A 20,958-nucleotide genomic window follows, 5' to 3' on the forward strand; every position below is an offset into this window, starting at 1 on the left:
AAACCCATCATTCTTTATTTTCTACATACTTCTGAATGATTTACAAACAGAGAACACTGAAGAAAATGACTACTACTACTCCAGCACATCCCAAAGACTTTTAATGAATTTAAGGTCTGGGGAGGTGCCGATTCTTGTGTGAAAAAATTATTATTTGTGCTACATCACCACCATTCTTTTCATTTGAGCCTTCTACATCTTGACATTGTCATCCTGGAATATGGCCATGATGTGTCTTCCTACATGGTTGTTTAAGAAATGAAAAGCTACACATTCCATCAATTAGGGTTAGAAGAACTGTTGCCAAGCATATAACATGTTAGAAACATAATAATCACTGCAATAATAATCCAATCATGGACTCTTAAGCCTATTTAAATCCAAACAGCGACTTTTTAAAACAAAAATGTAACCTTGATTGGCGTGGTTGTGTGGATTTGAGCATTGTCCTGCACTAAAAACCAATCCTTTGAGTTCAGGAACATTGTCAGAGCAGAAGGAAGCAATTTTTCTTTCAGGATCATATTGTACGTGGAGTTATGCATCCTTCGCAAAGATGTATCTGGCCAATTATTGCCTTACTAAAGAACCACTAGATCAGGGGTCTCCACACTCGGTCCTGGAGGGCCGCTGTCCTGCAGAGTTTAGCTCCAACCTCAAATAAACACACCTGAACCAGCTAATCAGTGTCTTACAAGGCCCTAGTTATACATTGATTAGCTGGTTCAGGTGTGTTTAATTGGGGTTGGAGCTAAACTCTGCAGGACAGCGGCCCTCCAGGACCGAGTGTGGAGACCCCTGCACTAGATCATCACCAGTCCTCCACCAAATTTACAATGGGTGCGAGACACGGTGGCTTGTAGGTCTCTCCAGGTCATGTCTAACCATTAGAGGACCAGGTGTTGGGCAAAGCTAAAACTGGACTCATCAGAGAAGATCAGAATCATGCAGATCTGTCTTTGTTAAGGACGCGTGACTCAAGCACGTACAATGGCCATCACAATCTCCAGACCTACCCCCCACTGAAAACCTCTGGAATGTAAGCAAGAAGGTCACCAGCCATTCAAAAAAGCCAAGCTGCTTGAATTTTTTTCGTCAGGGGTGGCAAAAATTCATCCAACAGCAATGTGACCGAATGATAGGGAGCATATCAAGATGCATGAAAGCTGTGATCGGAAATCACTGACAGATGAAGTGAATAACACTGATTATCTTTTCATCACGTCACCTGTTAGTAGGTGGGATATATTAGACAGCAAGTGAACATTTTGTCCTCAAAGTTGATGTGTTGGAGGCAGGAAAAATGGGCAAGCGTAAGGATTTGAGCGAGTTTGACAAGGGCTAAATTGTGATGGCTAGAAAACTGCAGCTCTTGTGGGGTGTTCCTGGTCTGCACTGGTCAGTATTCCATCCAAGGAAGGAACAGTGGTGAACCGGTGACAGGGTCATGGGCAGCCAAGGCTCATTGATGCACGTGGGGAGCGAAGGCTGGCTCGTGTGTTCCGATCAAACAGCTACTGTAGCTCAAATTGCTCAAGAAGTTAATGCTGGTTCTGATAGAAGGGTGTCAGAATACACAGTGCATCGCAGTTTGTTGCGTATTGGGATGCATAACCGCAGACCAGTCAGGGTGCCCATGCTGACCCCTGTCCACCACCGGAAGCGCCAACAGTGGGCACTTCAGCATCAGAACTGGACCACAGAGCAATGGAAGAAGGTGACCTGGGGCCTCATTTATAAAACTTTGCGTAGGATTTGCGTCAGAAGTGGCGTACGGATGAAACCTAGGACATGCGTACGCACAGAAATATTCGGATTTATAAAACCGTGCGCACGCACATCCTACGCAGTTTTCCCTTAATAAATCACAATCAATTCTAAATGTAGCGCAGCTTTTGCGGCTTCATGTCACGCCCATAGTTGCCCATAAATAGTCCGTGAAACGCCCACAAGTTAATATTTATCGAATTCGAAATCATGGCAAATACAGAGAGGAAATCAAAAAAACGTAACTTCACTCAATGTGAAGTAGAAATTCTCGTTGGCGAGGTGGAAAAGAGGAGAAAAATGTTTTTTTGAGGGCACAGTGTGGCCATTACTAATTGAAGTGCAAAAGGTTGCAGACGCCGTAAATGCTGTCGCCTCACAACCTCGGACCGTGGCCGAAAAAAAAAGAAATGGTCGGACATCAAAGTCGAGGCAAAAAAGCGTCTAGCGCTCCATCGCCAGAGTGCCACGGGTGGGGGAAAGGGGACACCGGAGCTGACCCCTCTTGATGAGAGACTGCCGGCAATTATTGGGGAATCACTATTAATCCCTATCCCTATTATCTACGTGGAAATGGGAAATAGTTCAGTGCAAATGTAATTTCTTGCAGCTTTCTGAATGGTTGAGACATACGTCATATGTTATTTTATCGAAAATAAAACAAACTAAAGGCATTTGCATGAATACCATGATTCCGTAGCTGATGAAGAAATTTTTACTATGAAAACAACTTTCCCCAGTGGACCATTAATACATCTATCTATCTATTTATCTATTTATCTATATATCTCCCTAATTATCTATCTATCTGTCTATCTAATTGCATCTATATCTGCTCCGCCAGACGGACACATTGACGAGAATATCAGTTTTGTACATTATTTCGTTCTGTTTACCATATTATTTATGAGGATGAATTGCATAACATGCCAATATTGTTTTTTTTTTGTTGCATTTCTGTTGTAATTTTCGTTTGATTTTGTTTGTTTTACTGCAGATCGATCAAACGGGTGTTCGTGTAGGCTGTTAATTGTAATACTTGCTTTGTGAAGTCTTCAAGTTATTTATTAGATGCAGTATTGCCATTTCTTTTACACAACGGTCAACAGTTTCACACACTTTCACGTGTTTCTTCCATCTGCCGACGGTGTCGCCATTTCTCATTTCACCCGTTTTTGTGCGTACGCCTGGGTCAGAGCTTGCGTGAAGGACCGCAAATTTTCCCGTCAAGTTTGCTTTTTATAAATACCAATTATTGCGTAGAGAGTGGCGTACGCCTTCTTTTGTGCGTACTGGCCCCTGGTCTTATGAATCACGTTTTCTTTTTCATCATGTTTATGGCCGGGTGCGTGTGCGTCACTTACCTGGGGAACACATGGCACCAGGATGCACTATGGGAAGAAGACAAGCCGGCGGAGGCAGTGTGATGCTTTGGGCAATGTTCTGCTGGGAAAACCTTGGGTCCTGCCATCCATGTGGATGTTACTTTGACACGTACCACCAACCTAAGCATTGTTGCAGACCATGTACACCCTTTCATTGAAACGGTATTCCCCAGTGGCAGTGGCCTCTTTCAGCAGGATAATGTGCCCTGCCACAAAGCAAAGTCCATGCCTCGATGAGTCAGGGCTGTTTTGGCAGCAAAAAGGGGACCAGCACAATGTTAGGTCATAATGTTATGCCTGATCGGGGTATATGATTTCTGAAAGATCATATGAAAATAGTTATATTTCCATCCACCTATTTTGATACGCATTTTGGGATATTGCATAAAAATCGCTGAATGGAAACGCCTAGATGTTGATCAATTCTAAAAATCTGCTTTAAAACTATGTGCTCAATTGAGGCGGATCATGTTTTTTCGATAAGAAAACATACACATATACTACAATGGAAACACATTTATTGCAGAAATCCCTCGCGCAACAAAAACCTCACTTGACTTTTCCTCTACAATGGATGTGATTGGATAACTGGACTAACCAGTGGATCAGTTTCATTGCACAGCATCTCAAAATTAGCTTTGGTTGTTCTGGAACCCCTGAGCCAAAGTCTGTCATCAATATGATTTGGTATAATGACCTCCCAGAAGTGTCTCATATAATTGTTCCAAAACACCAGGCATTCGAATGGAAGGTAACATGACAGTGTTTATTAAATCATTAATGATATAGGAAAAAATAGCCACAGTGGCTTCACCGATTTCAGCAACTTCCCTTTTTATTTCAGATATTTGGCACCAATTTCCCAGGAAGTGACGCGTTTGTTCTCTTGAACACATGGGATGGAAGTGTAGCTTTATTTGAAAAGGTTTTATGTGATATTCCACATTTGCAATTTACAAAAGTTAAATTTGCAACTTTGGATGGAGACATAGCTACTGAAGACTGCAGTAATGATGCTGAAAATTCAAGTATTTCAAATTTAAATTGTAATAATAGTTCACAATAGTACTGTTTTGGATCAAATAAATGCAGCCTTGGTAATCATAAGAGACTTTAAAAAAAAAACATTTAAAAAATAGAACCGACCCTTAAACTTTTGAACTGTATAGATGTTAAAGTTTTTAACAATGCAATCCAGAAAATAATGTATGGATGGGACGGGTATCTAGGATAAAGCCTCCTCTCTGGCAGCTCTGGTTTGCTTTTGCATAGCTAAATTTTGAAAAAGCCACAATATTTGTTGAACAATGTCATTAGAACAGACTGAAGTAGTTATTATACTCACAATGTCTCTCCACAAACACCTATAACCTACTGGCAAACACTGCTACATGGAGGAGTGATGATTTAGCTTTGTTTTTCTGCCAAAGGACCAGAACAGAAGACCTTGCTGTCATCAAGTCACCCATGAGCTCCCTCTTTATCGTAAAGTACCCAAGGGACAAATATGATGTCATCTGTTTGATTGCCAAAACTGACGATCCCAAGGACACTAGATAATTCGCTATTTGAGGGATAAAGTAGTTACGAATTTGCCATGAGAGTGTGGTGGATAATTTCATGCAAATATTACTAAAATGTTTTTTTTTTTTTTCGTTTTTTTTGTTGTTGTTGCCGTTATTGCTACTAAAGCTACAGTTGTTCTACAAGCTACTTAAGTATTTAGTTTTCAAAATGGCTTCTGCATGATGTAAGACTTTGTGTAACACTGATTATGCTTTTTTCATGCTGTTCATGACTTTTTAATTTTTTAGAGAAATGTCATGCTATCATGTTATTTTACTTTAATTTTGAGTTAACAGTTAATGAACCAAGGTACATCTGAGCATCTGTATGTGGCATCCAGGAACAATGTTACAGAGAGGAGAGTGGTGTGAGTGTGAGTGTGTGTGTGTGTGTGTGTGTGTGTGTGTGTGTGTGTGTGTGTGTGTGTGTGTGTGTGTGTGTGTGTGTGTGTGTGTGTGTGTGTGTGTGTGTGTGTGTGTGTGTGTGTGTGTGTGTGTGTGTGTGTGTGTGTGTGTGTGTTCTCTCATTCTTTCACAGTGATCTCACTCAGTTCAGGACTTTAACCTGTGTTGTGGATTAGGAGACACCTGTGTGTGTGAATAGTTTACTTTATTTGAACACAGCTCTGAGAGGCAAATGACCAGACAATGAATAGACCCACTTGTAATGCACTTCAAAAGCACATGTAAAGCACTTAAACTTTTTAATTTAAACTTTAGTGTTAATATTACGCTGAACGTTAACATATTGTAGATGTACTAAATTGCAACGTCATCATTAGAGATATACAAAACATACAAGCAGGCGCGCCATTGACACACGGGAACAGGAACCCCCGCACTTTTGATAAGGGAAAATAGCATGCGTGATTCGCTAACTAAAACTTCCGACAACGAACATCACATTCATTGTAAGTAATTCAAGCCGTGTGCGATTATATATAGTAATTGTTGTTTTAACGATGAGCGCTCTGACATTTATCACACAGTTTCTGTCAATTTTGAGTACCTATAGAGGGGTATTGCATCCTTCATATCTCCAAAAAGTCTTTAGTTTTATTATATTTATAAAAGAAAGATATGCTGTACAGAGCCTTTCCGAATAAAACTGAGCGGATGGAGGCATACCGTGTGGGTGGAGCTAAAGAATCATGAGCGCGCGCAGCTATTGCGTTGAGAGCGTCTGAAAGCTGTGACATCCTTAAACGTAGGGTAAAAAAAAGTTATCCTAAATAAACCATGGCTATCAATCAGTTCAGCCATATGATCCAGAATCTGATCTGGAGACTGAAATTGTTTGGAGTGGTTTTACAATAAACAAACAGACACCTATAGTGGTCAGCTAAAATGTTTTATTTTAACACACACCATACATCGCATGCTCCATTGATAAATGAATTATACGTGATCATGTTTACTCGATGTGCACTTACGCACCAATAGCCAAATATATAGACATTTGAGGCAGTTTTACTCACCGCCTGCGGTGCACGACCGTGAACCTTTATCGTTGGGACCGCTCCATCTTTCAGCATTAGACGATCTACAAATCCGCCGTCAAATTGGGTCTTGTTTATAAAACAATCGTCGCCGAAATGCAGGGAACACACAAAACCACTTGTACAACTCCATCCACTGTCCCCTCAACACTGGGTTCTGTGGGAAGCTGTACAGGGTTGTCTTTCCCTGACAACCAAAAACACACTTCTTAGGTGACATTGTTGATTTTGTGAAGTCCTGTGACCTGCGCAGCGCAGCCAACGACTTCCCTTAAGCCGAGCAAAGCGCTTTTAATGGGTGTGCTGCTTTCGCTCTCTCGCTCTGGTCGACGTGTGCGCGCGCGCACCCTTCTGGGAAAAGTGCGCATATGGCCCGTACAAGGAAATTCCACCCTTGTTGACATCACGCAGACCCGTACTCGGAACAAACTTTACGAAACTTGTGAGAAACCGGAAGGAGTATTTTTGGCATAGAAATACTGCATCAAACGTCCAACTTATTTTTTGAAACTTTTTCCATGTTTAGCATGGGAATCCAAGTCTTTAACAGTGTAAAAAGCCCAGTATGCATGAAATAGCATTATACCCCCCCTTTAAAGTATCTTTTCATGTTTTAAACCATTTCAAATATCAATATTCAACATCTTATGTTTAAAACATCAAAATATTATTTATGCATTTGTAACTGCAGATTATACATTTGTCACCTATACATTAAACAGTCTAAATGCCAAATGCAGAAAATCTAAAACTTTAGGAGTCAGCTGTCAACAGCAGTCCTAAACCAGTCATGGTACCAGCACAATAACACACATTGTGCACTTCATTCATATGTATTTCTTATTTCACTTACTTTGTATTGTAATAATAATCAATATTATTCTATTAATGATCAGGCAAGTTTAATATATGATGGTGGTCCGACAGTGAGCCTGAAGTGGTGGTCTGATATTTGGAAATTTGATCTTACTATTTGGGCTTTTGCTTACAGTTTGGTCCCCCCAATTTGAAAAGGTCTCCTGTGCCCCTGCATACAAGTTTAAATAGAAAAGGCAATAAAGTATATTTTTGTTTACCATAAATACTTGGCAGTACATTCGGCAGTAGTTTAACCATATTTCAAAGACAATAAAAGTAATTATGAAATTGCATACAAAGACGTATTTGAAGGTACATTAAGCGATTTTTGAAAAACGCTTCTGAAAATTAAATTGGACCAAGCACCAAAACACACTTCAGCAGTAAGGGGCGTGGAGGAGGAGAGAGGGCACCATGCACAAGACAAATTTAGCAGAACAACTAAAGAAAGAGTAGAGATGGTAGAGAGGAAAAGGCCAGGGGAATATAACTTTAAAAAGAATCGTTGCGATCAGGCAAGAGGTAGGACAATAACCGAGATTATTACAGCGAAGCTTTCCAGTGCTGGAGAAACCTTAAAAGTTCACCCAAAAATTCTGTCATCTTTTTCTCACCCTCAGGTTGTTCCAAACCTGTATGGATTTTTTTCTTCTGTTAAACACAAAAGAAGATATTTTGAAGACTGTCAGTTGACTGTTTTGCTAACCATATTTTTCTAAATATCTTATTTTGTGTTCAGTAGAAGAAAAACAACAACAACTTGGAACAACTTGAGGGGGAGTAAATGATGACAGAATTATAATTTTTGGATGAACTATGTCTTATGGATAAGGCATGGAAACAGACAGAAGTTTCTTTATTTGTTTTTTGCTTTAATATAATTGTGTGTCATCTTTGATTGTTTGTTCTAGAATGTCTGAACTTCATCTGCCGGCTTCATCATTGGCTCCCAAAGTGTGTCCGGAAAGTGAGAGAGCACTCCATAACACTCCATACTCCTATAAAGCCTTAATCTTGTCACATTTATATATTATTTACTTGGACTATTGTGTTATGTAGGGAGCTCATGAAAATGGACGTTTGTTTCTTGGGATGGAAGGGATGACTTTGCCATTTAAAGGGTTAGTTCACCCAAAATTAAAATTCTGTCATTAATTACTCACCCTTATGTCGTTCGAGACCCGTAAGACCTCCGTTCATAATCGGAACACAAATTAAGATATTTTTGTTGAAAGCTGATGGCTGAGAAAGGCTTCAGATAGGCCTCATTTGGCATTCAGTACACTTATACTCCCAAGACCTATAAAAGGCACTTAAAATGTTGTTACAAAGTCCATCTCACCACAGTGACTCTACAATAATCTTACGATGCGACAACAATAGTTTATGTGCGCAAAAAAAAATCAAAATAACACCTTTATCCAGCTTGTTATTGCCTTCCGCGTGTGCCTCCACGACGCATGCGCGAGAATATGACGTAGCGCCGGGGTTCGGGAATCCATGAAATGCACACTCTAACCCCATTTTGAGCACTACGCCGAGACCTAAAGCACGATCAATGTAGAATCCAACAGCTGAGATACGCGCGTCTTCCTCTGATTGTAAACAAATCACTTCTGGGTCATCTGTCCGAACGCCGGATCTGCGTCATATTCTCGCGCATGCGTCGTGGAGGCACACACGGAAGGCAGTAACAAGTTGGAAAAAGGTGTTAAGTTGATTTTTTTTGCGCACAAAAACTATTGTCGCATCGTAAGATTATTGTAGAGTCACTGTGGTGAGATGGACTTTGTAACGATGTTTTGAGTGCCTTTTATCCGTCTTGGGAGTATAAGTGTACTGAATGCCAATGGAGGCCTATCTGAAGCCTTTCTCAGCCATCAGCTTTCAACAAAAATATCTTCATTTGTGTTCCGAATATGAACGGAGGTCTTACGGGTCTCGAACGACGTGAGGGTGAGTAATTAATGACAGAATTTTCATTTTTGGGTGAACTAACCCTTTAAGGAGTAGAGGAGCTAAATAATAATTAGACAATCAACCTGAATTATCATAGTAACATTAATTGCTTTTACTTATTAGTGACATCATACCCAGGCCAGCAGCCATATCACCCTGTAAACCAATACTGGTTTCCCACTGAAGCTAAGCAGTTCTGAACCTGGTCAGTACCTGGATGGGAGACCTCATGGCCTCATGGCACCCTAAAACCTTGCTGTCTTCCTCCTGAGTCCACACTTTTGTGACGTAATGCCGCTTTGACTGTCGGGTAGAAGTCGGCTGTGAGGGGTCGAGGGTCTGTCCAAACATACTTATCTCGTCCACTTGACAAAGTTGAACAAACTTCAAAATGACGGAAGTTTGCAAGTATATGGCTGCATCCGAAATGGCATACTCTTGAGTAGGTAAGAAATGATTCATGACCCCTAAAAAAAAGTATGTTCTACAACCCCAAATCAGAAAAAGTTGGGACAGTATGGAAAACGCAAAAAAAAAGAAAGAAAGTGATTTCTAAATTTACTTTGACTTGTATTTCATTGCAGACAACATGAACACAAAATATTTCATGTTTTTCTGGTCAACTTCATGTCATTTGTAAATATGCATCCTTTCCTGTCATTCAGACCTGCAACACATTTCAAAAAAAGTTGGGACAGGAGCAATTTAGGGCTAGTAATGAGGTAAAATGGTTAAATAATGATGTGATTTGAAACAGGTGATGTCAACAGGTGATTGTAATTATGATTTGGTACAAAAGCAGCATCCAAGAAAGGTCTAATCCTTTAGGAGCAAAGATGGGCCGAGGATCGCCAGTTTGTCAACAAATACGTGAGAAAATTATTGAAATGTTTAAAAACAATGTTCCTCAAAGAAAGATAGGAAGAGATTTGGATATTTCACATTCAACAGTGCATAACATAATTAAAAGATTCAAGGAATCTGGAGGAATTTCAGTGCGTAAAGGACAAGGGCGCAAGCCTAAGCTGAACAACCGTGATCTCTGATCCCTCAGGCGGCACTGCATCAAGAATCGTCATTCATCTATAAGCGATATCACCACATGGGCTCAGGACTACTTTGGCAAACCTTTGGCAAGTACCACAATACGTAGTTACATCCACAAATGCCAGTTAAAACTGTACTGTGCCAAAAGGAAGCCCTATGTTAACAGTGTCCAGAAGCGCCGTCGACTTCTCTGGGCTCGGAGGCATCTGGGATGGACCATCACACAGTGGAAACGTGTACTGTGGTCAGATGAATCAGTATTTTAGGTATTTTTTGGGAGGAATGGACGCCGTGTGCTCCGGACCAAAGAAGAAAATGATCATCCAGACTGTTACCAGCAACAAGTCCAAAATATGGGATATGGGGTTGTGTCAGTGCCCTTGGCAAAGGTAACTTGCACTTCTGTGAAGGCACCATTAATGCTGAAAAGTATATAGAGATTTTGGAGCATAATATGCTGCCTTCAAGAAGACATCTTTTCCAGGGACGTCCAGGCATATTTCAACAAGATAATGCAAAACCACATTCTGCACACATTACAAAGTCCTGGCTGCGGAGGAAGAGGGTACGGGTACTTGACTGGCCTGCCTGCAGTCCCGACCTGTCTCCAATAGAGAATGTGTGGCGCATTTTGAAGTGCAAAATGCGACAACGAAGACCCCGTACTGTTGCCCACCTTAAGACTTGTTTGCAGGAAAGAATGGGACAAAATTACACCTGAAACACTTCATCACTTAGTGTCTTCAGTCCCTAAACGTATTTTAAGTGTTGTGAAAAGGAATGGCAACATTACAAAGTGGTAAATGCTTTACTGTCCCAACTTTTTTTTAAATGTGTTGGAGGTCTGAATGACAGGAAAGGATGCATATTTACAAATGACATGAAGTTGACCAGACAAAACATGACATTTTTTGTGTTCATATTGTCTACAATGAAATACAAGTCAAAGTAAATTTAGAAATCACTTCGTTTTTTTTTTTTTTGCGTTTTCCATACTGTCCCAACTTTTTCTGATTTGGGGTTGTATATAGGATGAGTGTGTGTGTGTAGTATGAATGTAAACTGGACGTACTACTTGCTGTCATTATCACGTGAGCGCTGCTTTACTGCCTCGTCCGTGGCTTCATGGTAGAGTAAAGTGTCCATCGTATGCACACCTCAGTATCTCTAAAATATACTACAGTATGCTATATGGTTTCCCAGTGCCTAACTGGTTTTGGAAGGCATTTAAAAGTGTGAACTACATTTTTCTTGTCTGCTGCATTTAAAATGTTTGAGATTTCTGTGCATGTAACTACAGTGCATTTTAAACACGTGTAACCAGGTGAAGAATGAATTCAGTATATCATCAGTAGACAACATAGCAGTTACTATGTTATTCAAATTTTTCACCCTCAATCATGAAATTTTGTTAAAACACTATGCCGTACTGAAAGTTCTTGCCTCACAGACTGCAGATAATATCATTGATGTGTGTTTGTTGAATCAGGTCATTATTGACTGGGAGCCATTTCAAACAGCATCTGCTCCACACACACTCATTGAGAGTCACTGGAATATGTACTGTGTAGTGGTAAACCGATAAAATTTAGGCTCCATTCGTGTTATCAGTGCTTTAACAGACACCCAGAAACAAAAACATACGCCTGACTGCAGCTGTGCTGATAATACACCAGTATTTCTAAAGAATGGCATGTTTACAGTCACATACAAATACACCTCACCATATATGGTGCTATAATTTACTAGTGTTGTTTGCATGATGAAAAATTCCCAATTTGTAGATGCACCATCCATGATAGCATTGTCTTTTGTGGTCACTGGTAAGCTATACCAGCTAGTATGCAGTGGGTGATGAATTGATGGGAGATATGCCATATGCCAGATAGGCCATGAACAACAGCTAAATACAATCATAAATGTAAAATATAGCTGCAAGCAGCAATACCGGGGCCAAGCGCAAAGAAGAAGACAAGACATGCCAAAATGGCTGGCAGTGTCAGATCAACTGGAGCAATGAGCAATTAATCACGTTTTAAGATGATTTTAAGCAAAAGGCTGAAAATGCATTGTAGTCTGAGAGTGTCAGACCAACTGCAACAATTAACAATTATACAGTTTAACAAGATTAGGCAAAATGGCTGAAATATCATATATTGAGTCACTGATAATGTAAGTTAATGGTTTATCACTTTTGACCAATACTTTGACCAGTTACGAAATGTATGTGGTGTGGTCAGAATAAGGGAACAATGACACATGCAAAGTTTGATGCCAATATGTATAAGCATTGCAGAGATACAGCCTCAAGAGTAATTTTGGCATAATGGCTCAACTTCGTCACTGCGGTTTACAAAAACGGTTTCATCTATTGATGCAAAATCCATAACTTTTTGTTGACACAGTCTGAAGATGATACGATTCGATTTTGGTGGAAATTGGACAAACGGTCTAGGATGAGTTTGAAAAAGTAGGTTTTGATCAAATAAGAACATTGAGGACAGGATGTTTGACCAAATATGGAAAAATTAGTATCTCTGTTCTCGGCATGAGCCAATGACTGTATTATGACCAGTTTCATTAAACTAGGCTAATTTAATCAAAAGTTATTAGCATGTTTGTAAATTTTGTTATAACCTCTGACCACAAGGTGGCACTGCCCCAAAACGTTTTGAGTACCTTCAAAGCATGGTGCGGAAGACATGATTTTTGGACAAACAGTTCAAAAGTTATACGCAAAAATAGCCATTTTTTGTATCTCCGGACCAGTAGGTGGCGCTGCGCCGAAACGCTGCATGTTGCTTCAAGTCATGCTTTTGATGACATATACCAAGATTGGTTTGAATACGATAAAGCGTTGTGGAGATATAGGCTTATGAGTGTTTTTGCAACCGCTACGCAACATTTGTGTGCGCGTTTATCGAAAACGATTTGACAAATCAATTTGATTTGCAAGATTTTTTGTCAGCATGGTCTGAAGATGATCTGGTTCAATTTTCGTGCAAATCGGACAAACCGTCTAGGACGAGTTCGTAAAAGTAGGTTTTTTGGAAAATTAAAAATGGCGGGGAAATTATCATGACCGAAAATGACATCATAGGTTGCAATTGAATCGGCATGAGCCAATGACTCTATTATGACCAGTTTCAATATACTAGGCTAATTTAATCAAAAGTTATTAGCATTTTTGTCAAGTTTGTTATATCTTTTGACCACAAGGTGGCACTGCCCTAAAACTTTTTGAGTACCTTCAGGGCATAGCAAGGAAGTCACATACCGAGTTTAGTAACAATATACTAATGCATTTGTAAAATATAGCATTTTTTGACAAAATTCAAAATGGCCGACAGCCAAAATGGCCGATATGGTAAAATTGAATATCAGACGACTCGGCATGCCGTCCTGAATGTAACGAGACCACTTTTATGATTTTTGGACAAACAGTTCAGAAGTTATAAGCAAAAATTGCAATTTTTCGTATCTCCGGACCAGTAGGTGGCGCTGCGCCGAAACGCTGTATGTTGCCTCAAGTCATGCTTGTGATGACATGTACCAAGTTTGGTTTGAATACGATAAAGCGTTGCGGAGATATTGCCTTAAGAGTGTTTTTGCAACCGCTACGTAAAATTTGTTTGCGCGTTTATCGCAAATGATTTGACGAATCAACTTGATTTGCAAGATTTTTTGTCAGCATGGTCTGAAGATGATCTGGTTAAATTTTCGTGCAAATCGGATGAACCGTCTAGGACGAGTTCGTAAAAGTAGGTTTTTCGGTTAATTAAAAATGGCGGGAAAATTACCATGGCGGAAAATGACGTCATAGGTTGCAATCGAATCGTGTTGAGCCAAGGAATCAGAGGAAATAAGAATTTTGTTTCTAGCCCTTATGGTTCAAAAGTTATTAGCATAAACATGAGTCAAATTTTGGACTGATGGTGGCGCTAGAGGGATTGAGTTTGAGACTCCAAATTTGCTACGGTGACATGTCAGACTGTCCTCTATTAGTGTGCCAAATTTCACAACTTTTTACCATACGGTTCTATGGGCTGCCATAGACTTCGTGGCGGAAGAAGAAGAAGAAGAAGAAGAAGAAGAAGAAGAAGATGAATAATAATAATAAGAACGGGAACGGTTTCAATAGGTGCCTTCGCACCTTCGGTGCTTGGCCCCTAAATATAGCTGCAAGCAGCAATACCGGGGCCAAGCGCAAAGAAGAAGACAAGACATGCCAAAATGGCTGGCAGTGTCAGATCAACTGCAGCAATGAGCAATTAATCACGTTTTAAGATGATTTTAGGCAAAAGGCTGAAAAATGCATTGTAGTCTGAGAGTGTCAGACCAACTGCAACAATTAACAATTATACAGTTTAAGAAGATTAGGCAAAATGGCTGAAATATCATATATAGAGTCACTGATAATATAAGTTAATGGTTTATCACTGTTGACCAATAGGTGGCACAGTTACGAAATTGATGTGGTGTAGTCAGAATAAGGGAACAATGACACATGCAAAGTTTGATGCCAATATGTCAAAGCATTGCAGAGATACAGCCTCAAGAGTCATTTTGGCATCATGGCTCAACTTCGTCACTGCGGTTTACAAAAACGGTTTCATCTATTGATGCAAAATCCCTAACTTTTTGTTGACATAGTCTGAAGATGATACGATTCGATTTTGGTGGAAATTGGATAAACGGTCTAGGATGAGTTTGAAAAAGTAGGTTTTGATCAAATAAGAACATTGAGGACAGGATGTTTGACCAAATATGGCAAAATTAGTATCTATGTTCTCGGCATGAGCCAATAAATGTATTATGACCAGTTTCATTAAACTAGGCTAATTTAATCAAAAGTTATTAGCATGTTTGTAAATTTAGTTATAACCTCTGACCACAAGGTGGCACTGCCCCAAAACTTTTTGAGTACCTTCAAAGCATGGTGCGGAAGACCCATACCAAGTTTCGTAACGATAGACTAATGCGTTTGTAAAATATAGTATTTTAACACATAATTCAAAATAGCCGAGAGCCAAAATGGCCGATATGGTAAAATTGAAAATCAGACAACTCTGAATACCGTCCTGAATCTAACGAGACAACTTTTATTATTTTTGGACAAACGGTTCAAAAGTTATAAGCAAAAATAGCCATTTTTTGTATCTCCGGACCAGTAGGTGGCGCTGCGAAACACTGCATGTTGCCTCAAGTCATGCTTGTGATGACAAGTACCAAGTTTGGATTGAACACGATAAAGCATTGTGGAGATATAGCCTTATGAGTGTTTTTGCAACCGCTACGTAAAATTTGTGTGCACGTTTATCAAAAATGATTTGACGAATCAACTTGATTTGCAAGATTTTTTGTCAGCATGGTCTGAAGATGATCTGGTTCAATTTTCGTGCAAATCGGACAAACCGTCTAGGACGAGTTCGCAAAAGTAGGTTTTTTGGAAAATTAAATATGGCGGGGAAATTATCATGACCGAAAATGACGTCATAGGATGCAATTGAATCGGCATGAGCCAATGAATGTATTATGACCAGTTTCATTATACTAAGCTAATTAAATCAAAAGTTATTAGCATTTTTGTCAACTTTGTTATAACTTTTGACCACAAGGTGGCACTGCCCCAAAACTTTTTGAGTACCTTCAGGGCATGGAGTGGAAGTCACATACCGAGTTTAGTAACAATACACTAATGCATTTGTAAAATATAGCATTTTAGCACATAATTCAAAATGGCCGACAGCCAAAATGGCCGATATGGTAAAATTTAATATCAGATGACTCGGCATGCCGTCCTGAATCTAACGAGACCACTTTTATGATTTTTGGACAAACGGTTCAAAAGTTATAAGCAAAAACAGCCATTTTTTGTATCTCCGGACCAGTAGGTGGCGCTGCGCCGAAACACTGCATGTTGCCTCAAGTCATGCTTGTGATGACATGTACCAAGTTTGGTTTGAATACGATAAAGCGTTGCGGAGATATTGCCTTAAGAGTGCTTTTGCAACCGCTACGTAAAATTTGTTTGCGCGTTTATCGCAAATGATTTGACGAATCAACTTGATTTGCAAGATTTTTTGTCAGCATGGTCTGAAGATGATCTGGTTCAATTTTCGTGCAAATCGGATGAACCGTCTAGGACGAGTTCGCAAAAGTAGGTTTTTCGGTTAATTAAAAATGGCGGGAAAATTATTATGACGGAAAATGACGTCATATGGTGCAATCGAATTGTCTTGAGCCAAGGAATCAGAGGAAAAAAGAATTTTGTTTCTAGCCCTTATGGTTCAAAAGTTATTAGCATAAACATGAGTCTAATTTTGGACTGATGGTGGCGCTAGAGGGATTGAGTTAGAGACTCAAAATTTGCTATGGTGACATTTCAGACTGTCCTCTATTAGTGTGCCAAATTTCATAACTTTTTACCATACGGTTCTATGGGCTGCCATAGACTTCGTGGCGGAAGAAGAAGAAGAAGAAGATGAATAATAATAATAATAGGAACGGGAACGGTTTCAATAGGTGCCTTCGCACCTTCGGTGCTTGGCCCCTAATAATAATAATAAGAACGGGAACGGTTTCAATAGGTGCCTTCGCACCTTCGGTGCTTGGCCCCTAATAAAAGGCAATTAAACATCTCATTTGGACAGAATTTAGAACACTAAGCATCGTACATTTGTTGACTTTATGAATTTTACAGAGAAAAACCACGCATCATGCACTGAAGGACGGAGGGGATGGTTCACCCAACAAAAAAATATATATATATCCCATGATTTACTCATCCTCAAGCCATCCTAGGTGTATATGAGTATGTTCTTTCAGATGAACACATGCAGAGTTATATTAAAAATATCGTTCTTCCAAGCTTTATAATGGTAGTGAATGGCGGTCCTGATTTTGAAGTAATATCCATTATCCAATACCCATTTTCATTTTCATTTCAAAAATGAAAATTCTGTCATCAATTACTCACCCTCAAGTCGTTCCAAACATGTAAGACTTTCATTCATCTTCAGAACACTAATGAAGATATTTTTTATTAAATTTGAGAGCTTTCTGTCCCTCCATAGACAGCTACCCAACTGACACTGACACTTCAAAAAGTTAATAAAGAGATTGTAAAACTAATCCATATGCATTGAGCGATTTAGTCTAAATTTTCTGAAGAGACTCTGTCACTATATACGCTGAAGATTGACTTTAGGATTTAGGAGAATGAACCTCATAGGTTCTTGTTGAAGCTCAAATGTTATGCATAACATGAGAATTAACCTCATTGGTTCTTGCCAAAGCTCAAATGCGCTGTGTTACATACGAGAATGAACCTCATTTGTTCTTGCAGAATTTCAAATGTGCTGTGTAACACGAGAATGAACCTCATTGGTTCTTGCCGAAGCTCAAATGTGCTTTGTAACACGAGAATGAACTTCATTGGTTATTGCAGTGTAACACAAGAATGAACCTCATTGGTTCTTGCCAAAGCTCAAATGTGCTTTGTAACACGAGAATGAACTTCATTGGTTATTGCAGTGTAACATGAGAATTAACCTAATAGGTTCTTGCAGAAGTTTAAACATGTTGTGTTACACACGATAATGAACATCATTGGTTCTTGCCGAAGCTCAAATGTGTTGTGTAACACGAGAATGAACCTCATTGGTTCTTGCTGAAGCTCAAACTGCTGCGTAACACGAGAATGAACCTCATAGGATCTTGTTGAAGCTCAAGCGTGCTGCGTACAACACTAGTATGAACCCCATTGGTTCTTGCAGCGTAACACAAGAATGAACCTCATTGGTTCTTGCACGTCAAGTGAACATGCTTGAGCTTCTGCTTACCACAACTCAACTGATATTTTACAGGTTTGGAATTACATGAGGGTGAGTAATTAAAGAATTTTCATTTTGGGGTGAACTATCCCTTTTTAAGTTTCTTTTTTCTGATTTATCTTGTTTTTTACACAATCTTGTACCTGTGCAATTACAGTTAAAAGCGTAGCTTGATTTCCGTAGAGCTGCCTTTTCCGTCCTTCTTTTTTCCGGCTTTGTTTTGAGCCTATCAAGATGCAATACCCCTGATTTTACTTGCTTTATTAGGCAGCCAAGACACAGGGCAGCCATATCGTCCTATAGCCCAAGGCTGATGGCTAAAAGCTAAGCAGGCTAGAGCATGCAATACTTTTTTTAAATTAATATTTAAAGCTCTCAGTTTGGCTGACGTGTGGTTTTTGTTTCTTGGTTACATGCCACCATTGGTCCTCACAAGTCTCTGGCTGAATCTGAAATTGCCCCCTATACCCTTAAATAGGGCACTGTTTGAGGGGACAGCCATTTGTACGGGTATCTGAAACCATAGTGGATGTTATTGAGTTCACTCATTCTATCCCACATTGCACTGCAATAACAAGTGTATTGCTGATGTACACACAGCGGCTGCCCGAATTTGCTCACTTGTTTTCTTTCACTCCTTCAAGTGAGCTGTGTTTGTGGACTAAAGTAGGGAATAGTGATTAAGGGTTTAGGGGGTGATTTCGGATTCAGCCTCTGTCTTGTTAGTGCAGAGAGTGTTTGGGTAGTTTGTTGTAACTCACTTCTTGTTTATTGAACCAGCTGTGCACCCTATAGGACACCTAGACATGTGGAGGTTGTATGGAACCATTCCTTAATTTAAGGTTGTTTTTTTTTTTCTTCTTCTTCTTTTTTCTTCTTCTTTTTTTTCTTCTTCTTTTATTGCTAATTTCTTTTAGAGCTGCCAGAAAGAATTTAATGTTTCCCTGCTTACGGCCAGAGATGCTGGGATAGACTCCTGCATTGCCGTGAGCCTACAGGACAAGTGGTTTGGTTCTTCTGGTTAGGTTGCTTCTGGGACAGGAATTACACATTACTCATGACATCAAATGAGAAAATTGGTTGTGTAAAAGTCATTGTATATCAGTTTAAGAGTGATCTAATACCTCCTATTTCTGTCCTGCTCCAAACCATGATCAAACTTGCTTACCTGCAATGTTCTAGACCTTGAAAACCTTGACTAGCTTGTTCAGGTGCGTTTGATTAGGGTTGGAACTATACTCGGCAGGAAATTGGCCCTCCAGGAGCAGGCCCTCCTGTATTAGATAGTCACTCTTAAACTGATACTGACTTTTACACAACCAATTTTCTCATTTGAAGTCAATGAGTCCTTCCTGGCCCTCCAGGACCAGATTCGGATTTAGATTCAATATGTATTGTGAATAGCTCACCCAAAATGAAAATTACTATGTGAGGAAAAATTCAAGTTTACAGAGTTTTAGTGTCAGTACTACATTAAACTATTATATAATGTTGAATATGTATAATATATAATATTGCAATGGGGGAATTTTTGTGGGTCCTTATGCCAAATGTCTTATGTTAACAGTAAAAAGTGGCCTACATTATTTTAAATATAATTAAAAAATAGTGCAAGCATATTTGTCTAAAATAATTATGTATTTTCAGCTTAAGAATCATGAATATTTTTATTCTGGTGTCATCATTGTCCTGTGCATTGTGTTACCAGTACCAAGTCCAAGCCTATTCATTTCCACGCCCAATGTAAGACCAAATTTAGCATTTTAATAAACAGTAAAAAACCTTTTACAATATGTCTGGGTGTACTGTATGTATCGAATCGTGACATGAGGGTATCGTTAAACCCCTAATAACTATTAGGGGTGTAACGTTACCCTCATGTCACGAAAAAGCTTGAAGTACAGTAGCTGAAGGTGCTGACCGTATCAAGAGTTCAGTATAACACTGCTGGTCTGTATGTGAGAGTGGTACAAAATAAACCCCGTTATTTAACAACCATGTTAAAGCACGTCTGGAGTCTGCAGACAAGCATAGTGGTAAAAAGTCTGGACAGAAAGGGAAAAAGAGAAGCCCATCAAACATTCAGCTGTATTTACCTATCTGGTGAGGTTGCATGCCTTGCATGCATGCTGCACTCTGTCACATTGAAACGCTTTAATTGGAGTTATAAAGCATCCTCTTGGCAGATCCAGATGAAATAATAACTAATGCATAGTGACTGACTCAGGGTGCTTTCCTACTAGAGCTTTTGGTGTTTGTCATCAGAGTTCAGTTTGTTTTGGTTGGTATAAAAGGAGTCTTCAGAACTTGGATGCTAGTCACTCATTGTGGCCACATTGATTCCACCAAGTAATCAAGTGTAAAAACTTAATCTGTGCAAGTCAGGAGTGCATAGCCTCTGCTGACCACTTACTGTGACAGTCAGGCTAATGTTTTCAGACAGGCAGGCGATCAACTCGAGGACCTAGAGGACATGGCTGTGTTTTCACTTGCTGTTTGGCCTGTATTTGTGTGTGTGTATGTGTCAAATATGTAAGTACATGTGTCATGGTACTGCCTGTCCACTGAATTTAGGATACCATGTGAAAAGATCGTTTCGCTCTATGCTCATAAATCAGCATACATTCTCACTTGTGAAGATTTATGAACAGCATTTAAAGTATAAAATCAACTAGAAGGATAATGAAGTGAAGTTCATGTTTAAACTTGACTACTGGAATTTGTGCTTGGTAATATTATTTTATGAAAGTTTTCAAATGGTTTTCTTAAACACTTCTACCATTGGTTAAACCTATCAATGCATCACTTTATATATATATTTTTTTGTTTAATAGAGACGGTTGTGTGCGATTACAAAAACATGCACTAATAAAAACCCATATATCCCCTTTTAGTGCATTATGGAGCACACATCACTCTAGAGGCCTGATCGCAAACATGGACATATATGGACTCTAAATTCTGTGTGTGAACATAAAGAATTTAGTATAGGTCATATGAAAATCCTGAAACTCATTCAAGGGGGCATAATCCTTTTTTTTTT

At 39.4% G+C, this 20,958-nt stretch overlaps 1 protein-coding gene across 2 annotated transcripts in view; it reads left to right on the top strand.

Annotated features, from left to right (window-relative positions):
* Positions 1-20,958, top strand: part of mylka (myosin, light chain kinase a) — a 133,093-nt gene that overhangs the window by 3,536 nt on the left and 108,599 nt on the right. The window contains exon 2 of one of the 2 annotated variants that reach the window (XM_079822475.1): positions 7,986-8,041. The exons of the other annotated variant lie outside the window; for it this stretch is intronic. The gene's annotated coding sequence lies outside the window, so the exon portion shown is untranslated. The remainder of the gene's footprint in view (positions 1-7,985; positions 8,042-20,958) is intronic. 2 annotated transcript variants of the gene reach the window in all.

The sequence above is a fragment of the Gobio gobio genome, assembly GCF_949357685.1.
Source record: "Gobio gobio genome assembly, chromosome: 7".
Classification (NCBI taxonomy): domain Eukaryota; kingdom Metazoa; phylum Chordata; class Actinopteri; order Cypriniformes; family Gobionidae; genus Gobio; species Gobio gobio.